The sequence below is a fragment of the Danaus plexippus genome, unplaced genomic scaffold (assembly GCF_018135715.1).
Source record: "Danaus plexippus unplaced genomic scaffold, MEX_DaPlex mxdp_48, whole genome shotgun sequence".
Classification (NCBI taxonomy): Eukaryota; Metazoa; Arthropoda; class Insecta; order Lepidoptera; family Nymphalidae; genus Danaus; species Danaus plexippus.
In genome coordinates, this window is record NW_026869868.1 from 12,501 (window position 1) to 20,000 (window position 7,500).

The 7,500-nt window shown below is 39.1% G+C and overlaps 3 non-coding genes across 3 annotated transcripts in view; all 3 read right to left on the reverse strand.

The window, feature by feature from the left end:
• The window catches only part of LOC133320693 (large subunit ribosomal RNA), a 4,021-nt gene extending 3,953 nt beyond the window's left edge, over positions 1-68 (reverse strand). Inside the window, exon 1 of the ribosomal RNA XR_009753894.1 lies at positions 1-68. This exon is cut by the window's left edge and continues 3,953 nt beyond it. This is a non-coding gene — a ribosomal RNA (large subunit ribosomal RNA).
• A 1,527-nt stretch (positions 69-1,595) lies between these two features.
• Positions 1,596-1,752, reverse strand: LOC133320673 (5.8S ribosomal RNA). The gene has a single exon (XR_009753873.1). It is a non-coding gene; the product is annotated as a 5.8S ribosomal RNA (ribosomal RNA).
• Positions 1,753-3,015: 1,263 nt separating this feature from the next.
• LOC133320681 (small subunit ribosomal RNA) lies at positions 3,016-4,918 on the reverse strand. Its single transcript, XR_009753882.1, has one exon. It is a non-coding gene; the product is annotated as a small subunit ribosomal RNA (ribosomal RNA).
• Between the last annotated feature and the right edge of the window lie 2,582 nt (positions 4,919-7,500).

Sequence of the window (7,500 nt, forward strand, 5' to 3'; positions counted from 1 at the left end):
TTAGTTTCTTTTCCTCCGCTTACTAATATGCTTAAATTCGGCGGGTGATCCTCCCTGATCTGAGGCCAACGATAAAAAAACGAGGCAGACGCGATATCCGTCAGCGCTACGACGCCACAAAACTAAAACACGAATCTTACATACATATAATATAATGTGCGATATGATCACACACACACACCGAGTACGTTTATACATACACACACACGCACACGCAGTGTGGTAGTCTGCACGATTCACGTACTCGTGTCTGCGCGAATTATACACACACAATATATGATTGTGATAGTGTTTCGGTTTCATAAACGGCGTCGATGCACTCTTCGGACGTCGTGTCCGCCTACTTTTTTTTTGCACACAACACATACATTGAATAACTATATATTTGAAACACTCAAATTCGATTTTCATCGTTTTATTACATATCACACATATATACGAAGGCGCGATATTGCGTTGTTTTCGTTCGATGTCCACGTCCACGATATATATATAATATTATATAACACAGACCTTAACGACACAATAGAAACGCACAACGATCGGACACAGAAAACATAAAACGCTCATACATCGACAAAAAAAATATCTTGAAATCAGAGACGTAGATGTGTAAGTGCATAATAACGACGACGACGTAATCGCATACGAAAGAGCATCGGATACCTTCTCTTACCCTCTCACATCACCGTATCGCTTCACAATTATCATAATCATAAAGCAACGGATCAACGATGGGAGCAAGGATCACGCTCTCTGCAGCAAAACATCGCGCGTATCACACACACACAAACACATACAAAGATTCATATTTTTTTGTGCGGGTGTCGTGCGTTTCCGTCTTCACATATTATATATGCTCTCAGACGCTAGATGCGATCTCGTGTCACTTGTTTGATCGAGGCGTAACTAAGTATCGTTGGTGTATTATATAATATATACATACCATATACACAGACAACAACACTCACGCGACTTCGATGTGATATATTCACACAATGAAAAAAATGTTTCATAGTCTTCATATACGTGTGTGTATATATATATTTCTCATATAATATTTAAACGGACAAACGAACTTGCAAACAATCAATAATTCAATTTAAATCTCTCACTATGATGGGTCACAACAGCAACAACGACGACTACGACAACGACGACGACGACGACGACTACGACGAGTGCGACAACTCCGATTCGTATAATGACACATAATAAGATATCATAGTCTTTTCTGTGTACTACGAGAGGGAGGCGTTCGCGCTCACGCGCGTGCGGTACGACGTCGTGTTTGTGCGTGTGTCGTGTTCTCGTGCTGTTTGTGTCTCGTCAGAAAGAGAACAATAAAAAGAATAAAAAGATCATTAGCAGTCGTCGGAACCGTCATATGTTCGCACAGTCGACAACAACAAAACTACGATACACATAATTCGAACTGAACAAACACATACACACACACACTACGAACACACAACGACACTTCCGTGGCGTATATGTGCGAGTCTGTGCGCGATGGATGTAATTCTTTCTGTGTTCGCGTGCGTTATGAGGTGTCATACCGTGATGGAACAGTGTGGTGTATTATTTTATACAGCCGGCCCTCAGACAGGAGTGGTCCTGGATATTTCTCCACGGACCGCAATGTGCGTTCGAAATGTCGATGTTCAAATGTGTCCTGCAGTTCACACTATGACGCGCAGTTAACTGCGTTCTTCATCGACCCGCGAGCCAAGTGATCCACCGTTCAGGGTAGTGATTTTTATAAATATATCATGTGTACGGCGACGCTCACCATTTAAATTTTCTTTTTTTTTTTAAAAAAAAAAAAAAAACAAAGAGGGCAATCGTGCGCATATAGGGGGTGTTGCCATTTATATAACGCTGCAATACGCCTCATATTGCCTACGGACGCGATCAAATCTACTTATACATACATACATATTTCACATTGACATGTGATATGTTGATATATAATATAGAAAGACGCGAACGACATGACAAACGAAACGTATCACACCACGTTCTCTCCAAGTGGACTAACCGACCCACCGGATTTACCCGTGTGGTTAACGTACGGTAAACAACTAATCCACCGGACCGCATAAAAAACTCAGAGTGTCCCTAACGAATTAACGAAATGACAAGATAATGATAGTAGCGCTATATACCACAGCATGTTATCTTCAACGCCCAGATTATACGTTCACTCTAATCGCCCTTGATCCAACCAAGTAAACAGAACTCGGACTAGACTTATTAAGGTCTTGAGTAGTCGTCAAGAGACTCGCGGCGCGGATTCTTACCGGTCTATGTCAAATGAGATCTACCAGAGTTAAGAAACATAGGATGAATCAATGATATCTAGTATATCGCTTTCGAGTTACAACGTTATCTGGTTTTAACATATACGTATATATACATCAAGAGTATATAAATTGTATGCTCATACAGTGCATATGTGCGTATCGGATAAGGAAGGGACGCTAATGAATCCGTTTATCCGTCAAATCGTTTTAAATTTCGTATCTTTTCCTCCTCCTTCATCATAATATTATTTCGATCTCCTTGGAGATTTATTTATTTTTTAGATGTGGCCCCTTCACATCTTATATATACCTCTCTCTTTCATTTATTTATTTATTTATTTATTTATTTTTAACATCACAAACAACAACAACGACAACACGCTAGGCGTAATCGAGTGTATGTTTTTGTGTGTCTCTTTTTATTTTGATGTCCCGCCCCTGACATCTTTTATATTTTTATTCATTCAAAAACATCATAACACGCTTGTGTAGAGTTGTTTTTTTTTTGTTTAATATTTATTTATTTTCCTTTCATTTATATATTATTTTGAGATATATTTAATTTCTATTGAGATGCCGCCCCTTTCATCTCTTTTTTTTTTTTAATTTGCATCATATATTTTTATATATGTGTCTCTCTTTTTACTTGGATATATAATATTATCATAATCATCCTGATATCGCTTTGATATCGGATGTTATATAACGTTAATGATCCTTCCGCAGGTTCCCCTACGGAAACCTTGTTACGACTTTTACTTCCTCTAAATGATCAAGTTTGGTCAACTTCCCAGCAACGCCGACGGCCGTGAAGCCACCGCGTGTCGGTCCGAAGACCTCACTAAATCATTCAATCGGTAGTAGCGACGGGCGGTGTGTACAAAGGGCAGGGACGTAATCAACGCGAGCTTATGACTCGCGCTTACTAGGAATTCCTCGTTTATGGGGGATAATTGCAAACCCCAATCCCCAGCACGAAGGAGTTTCAACGGGTTGCCCGGGCCTCTAGGCCAGGGAGAACATGCTGATTCCTTCAGTGTAGCGCGCGTGCGGCCCAGGACATCTAAGGGCATCACAGACCTGTTATTGCTCAATCTCGTGCGGCTCGAAGCCGCCGGTCCCTCTAAGAAGAATTTTAATACGCCGTCAGTGAGTTGAACGACCGAAATCGCTCACACCTAAATGACGACGCCTATTTAGCAGGCTAGAGTCTCGTTCGTTACCGGAATTAACCAGACAAATCGCTCCACCAACTAAGAACGGCCATGCACCACCACCCACCGAATCAAGAAAGAGCTATTAATCTGTCAATCCTTCCGGTGTCCGGGCCTGGTGAGATTTCCCGTGTTGAGTCAAATTAAGCCGCAGGCTCCACTCCTGGTGGTGCCCTTCCGTCAATTCCTTTAAGTTTCAGCTTTGCAACCATACTCCCCCCGGAGTCCAAAATCTTTGGTTTCCCGGAAGCTGCCCGCCGAGCCATTGTAATAACGTCGGCGGATCGCTAGATGACATATTTACGGTTAGAACTAGGGCGGTATCTAATCGCCTTCGAACCTCTAACTTTCGTTCTTGATTGATGAAAACACCTTTGGCAAATGCTTTCGCTGATGTTCGTCTTGCGACGATCCAAGAATTTCACCTCTAACGTCGCAATACGAATGCCCCCAGTTATCCCTATTAATCATTACCTCGGAGTTCTGAAAACCAACAAAATAGAACCGAGATCATATTCTATTATTCCATGCACGAAATATTCAAGCGGCGTTTTGAGCCCGCTTTGAGCACTCTAATTTGTTCAAAGTAAAATTGTCGGCCCATCTCGACACTCACTGAAGAGCACCGCGATAGGATTTTGATATTGAACCGGCGTTTTACCGCCGGCTCACCGACGATATGCTCCGCAGACGTGTCAGTATCACCGCGGATGCGGTGCACCGACAGCGCGGCGCACAAATGCAACTACGAGCTTTTTAACCGCAACAATTTTAGTATACGCTATTGGAGCTGGAATTACCGCGGCTGCTGGCACCAGACTTGCCCTCCAATTGTTCCTCGTTAAAATATTTAAAGTGTACTCATTCCGATTACGAGGCCTCGTAAGAGTCCCGTATCGTTATTTTTCGTCACTACCTCCCCGTGCCGGGAGTGGGTAATTTGCGCGCCTGCTGCCTTCCTTGGATGTGGTAGCCGTTTCTCAGGCTCCCTCTCCGGAATCGAACCCTGATTCCCCGTTACCCGTGACAACCATGGTAGTCGCAGAAACTACCATCGAAAGTTGATAAGGCAGACATTTGAAAGATGCGTCGCCGGTACTTGACCATGCGATCGGCAAAAGTTATCCAGATTCATCAAAATTAACGACTTCGGACGCGAGGCCCTCCGTCGATTGGTTTTGATCTAATAAAAGCACTCATCCCATCACTGGTCAGAGTTCTGATTGCATGTATTAGCTCTAGAATTACCACAGTTATCCAAGTAACTGAGTAAGATCTAAGGAACCAAAACTGATATATTGAGCCATTCGCGGTATCGCCTTAATACGGCTTGCACTGAGACATGCATGGCTTAATCTTTGAGACAAGCATATAACTACTGGCAGGATCAACCAGGGAGCTAGCTAATTTTAGTTAACTCTCAATCGAGAGCGCATCGTACGCGTTCGCTCTTATATTGTGGTATAGGAAGCGAGGGCACGTAACGGTGGCCTGATTATTATTTTGTTTTTATTTATTTATTCATTTTTGTATATTTTCTTTGAAATATACACACACATTTTATATCATACTCCTCCTCCTCTCTTTCTTAATTCATATTTTATATATATTATATATATATATTATTATGAAAACATTTTGAACGCATCAAAAAGTTTCATATTGTTGATCGTTACTTTTATAACGAGATCGTACACCTTTAATATCGGTTAACATTGTCATATATGCGTTAACAAATACGACACGTCAAACATCGGTATCATCGCACGGTGTTAGAGAGATCTAGTACCAATAGATTCTATTTCGGGCGGATTATCTACTAAGGGATTGTCTCCGGCGGTCACACTTACGCGCAACACGACGGAAGCAAATTTTGTACAATACGACCCCGTTAGAACGATCACGCTTCATACTAACCATTATAAAACGTTGTGTGAAACACATCGTGATATGTATAGCTAAGTACTACGCGACGACCGTCGGCGGTCAACACAGAGAAGTTTTTGTCGAAGGAAGAAGGTTATTAGGAGGATTTCTCGAAGCGTACTTTTTCATCATTCAAACGTACGTACACGTACGTACAATTATTTCATTCGAAATAATTTTTAAATTAAAAAAAAAAAAATTTTTTTTTTTTTTTGTCTCTTATTTATATTATCAACATCAAAAATATGATGAGATACTTTCATTTTTCATTATTATATCAACATCAAAGATATGACGAGATATTTTTCATTTTTCATTATCATCATTCACATACATATTTTATCAACATCAAAGAAATGATGAGATATTTTTTCATTTTTCATTATTATATTATCAACATCGAATATACGATGTGATAATATTTTTATATCAACATCTATTGCACGATGTGATATTTTCATATAACCAACTCCCTTCGACGCCTATCAACCTACAGTACGCAACGTGACGACGCGGACCCACCACACGCGCCGCCACCTCCTATATATGCGAGGGCCAGAAATTGACATTCGGTAAATCTGGGACCGGTTCGTGTATTACAAAAATTTTAAAAGTTCGTATTTTATACATTTCTAATATATAAATGGCATTATATGTTCAATTAAAATACTATAAATAATAAAATATAAAGAACATGTGAAATAAAAAAGTTTTTTTTAAATTTTTACATTTTATAATGGCTATGTATGAAACATTAGGGACTTAGTCGTTTTTCGATCGACTTCACATATGATATGAAAAATATTTGTTCGAAATGAAAGTTCCGCTTACGAATAAGTTTCATATTGATTGTATACGTGGATGATATGCTGTTGGTGTGATCGATTTCTTCGAAATACGGAAATTATTAAAGATTTTTGTGTAACACCCTCCCGGTTCGTGTAATGACTGGACTTAGAAATTTTTCCAAGTGTATGATATAAAAATATTATTTCACATCTATAACGATGCCATTGGTATTTATAATTTTTATATGGATGTCGTATATCGTCAATATAAATATGATATAGTCGATAGGGTCGTCTGAATGATGATATTATAATATTATGTTTGGTACGTATCGTGTCGCCGGAGCGTCTGGGACTTAGTCGTTTTTCGATCGACTTCACATATGATATGAAAAATATTTGTTCGAAATGAAAGTTCCGCTTACGAATAAGTTTCATATTGATTGTATACATGGATGATATGCTGTTGGTGTGATCGATTTCTTCGAAATACGGAAATTATTAAAGATTTTTGTGTAACACCCTCCCGGTTCGTGTAATGACTGGACTTAGAAATTTTTCCAAGTGTATGATATAAAAAATTATTTCACATCTATAACGATGCCATTGGTATTTATAATTTTTATATGGATGTCGTATATCGTCAATATGAATATGATATAGTCGATAGGGTCATCTGAATGATGATATTATAATATTATGTTTGGTTCGTATCGTGTCGGCGGAGCGTCTGGGACTTAGTCGTTTTTCGATCGACTTCACATATGATATGAAAAATATTTGTTCGAAATGAAAGTTCCGCTTACGAATAAGTTTCATATTGATTGTATACATGGATGATATGCTGTTGGTGTGATCGATTTCTTCGAAATACGGAAATTATTAAAGATTTTTGTGTAACACCCTCCCGGTTCGTGTAATGACTGGACTTAGAAATTTTTCCAAGTGTATGATATAAAAATATTATTTCACATCTATAACGATGCCATTGGTATTATAATTTTTATATGGATGTCGTATATCGTCAATATGAATATGATATAGTCGATAGGGTCATCTGAATGATGATATTATAATATTATGTTTGGTTCGTATCGTGTCGGCGGAGCGTCTGGGACTTAGTCGTTTTTCGATCGACTTCACATATGATATGAAAAATATTTGTTCGAAATGAAAGTTCCGCTTACGAATAAGTTTCATATTGATTGTATACATGGATGATATGCTGTTGGTGTGATCGATTTCTTCGAAATACGGAAATTATTA